Genomic DNA, 1,686 nt, shown 5'->3' with positions numbered 1-1,686 from the left:
GAACCATTACTTTTATCCAGTCGTCTCTTGATTGTCATTTAGGTTGCTTTTATATCTTGGCCATTGTAACTTTTGCTGTCATGAATATTGGGGTTCATAGATTATTGTTTTGGTTTTCTTTGAATAAATCCTCAGAAGTGCACATGCAGGGTCAAAAGGTCTATCCATTTAGAAGGTTTTGAGAAACATCTAGACTGTTTTCCATGGTGGCTGCACCCATTTGCAGTCCCACCAAAGGTGTATGAGGGGTCCCTTTTCTCCACAGTCTCGGCAGCACCTGTTGTTCTTTGATTTATTGATGATATTCACTCTGACGGGGGTCAGGTGATATCTCATTGAGCTTTCAATTTGCATTTCTCTGATGATTAGTGACCTTGAGCATCTTTTCATAAGTCTGTTAGCCAACTGTATTTCCTCTTTGGTGAAGTATCTATTCAGTTCTTCTGCAAATTTTTTAATTGGATTGTTTGTTTGATTGCTGTTGAGCTGTCTGAGTTCTTTTTATATTTTGGATATTAAACTCCTATCAGATGTATCATTAGCAAATATCTTCTCCCAGTTACTCATTTGTCTTTTTGTTTTGTTGATGGTTCCCTTTGCTGCAGAAAACCTTTTTAGATTGATTTAGTCCCACATATTTATTTATTTATTTATTCATCTATTCATTCATTCATTCATGCATTCATTCATTTAATTATTTATTGATTTGTTCCTTTATTTGTTCATTTATTTATTTATTCTTTTGTTTCCCTTGCCCACAGAGATATATCTGAAAAATAATTACTATTAGCAATATCAGAGTTTACAGCCTATATTTTCTTCTAGAAGTTTTTTGTTTCGGGTCTTACATTTAAGCCTTTAATCCATTTTGAGTCTCTTTTTGTATACGGTGCAAGAAAGTGGTCTAGTTTTCCGTTTGTATGTTTATTTGTTTGTTTGTTTTTGCATCTATCTGTCCAATTTTTCCATGACCTTTTATTGAAACACTGTCTTTATCCTGGTGTTTATTCTTGCCTCCTTTGTCACATGTTAAGGGAGAGTATAGCCGTGGATGTGTTTTTGGGCTGTCTGTTCCGTACCGTTGATCAATGCATCTGTTTTTATGCCATACCATGCTGTTTTGATTATGGTAGTCTTGCAGTATAGTGTGATTCAGGTAGTGTGATACCTCTAAGTTTGTTCTTTGTCAAGATTGTCGTGGCTCTTCGGGATCTTTAACGGTTCGAAATAAATTTTAGGAATATTTTTTCTAGGTCTCTGAAACTGCCATTGGTATTTTGATGGGGATTGCATTAGATCTGTAGGCTGCTTTGGGCAGAAAGGCCATTTTAGTGATGTTGATTTTTCCTATCCCATGAGTATGGTATAGATTTCCCTTTATTTGTATCTTCTTCAATTTCTTTTTTCACTGCCGTAATGTTCTGAGTACAGGTCTTTACGTCTTTGGCTTATTTGGTTCCGAGGTATTTTATAGTTTTTGATGCGGTTGTAAATATGATTGTTTACTAATTTCTCTTTCCAAAAGTTGATCACCGGTGTATGAAAATGGCACTGACTTCTGAAGATTTATTTTGTAACCTGCTACTTTACTGAATTCATTGTTTAGTCCTAAGAGTTTTGCTGGAATCTTTAGGATTCTGTCTGTGTAGTATGATGTCGTGGGCAAAGAGCAAGAGTTTGACTTTT

This window comes from Pteropus vampyrus, unplaced genomic scaffold (genome assembly GCF_000151845.1).
Source record: "Pteropus vampyrus isolate Shadow unplaced genomic scaffold, Pvam_2.0 Scaffold1034, whole genome shotgun sequence".
NCBI lineage: Eukaryota > Metazoa > Chordata > Mammalia > Chiroptera > Pteropodidae > Pteropus > Pteropus vampyrus.
Note: the sequence above shows the minus strand (reverse complement) of the source record.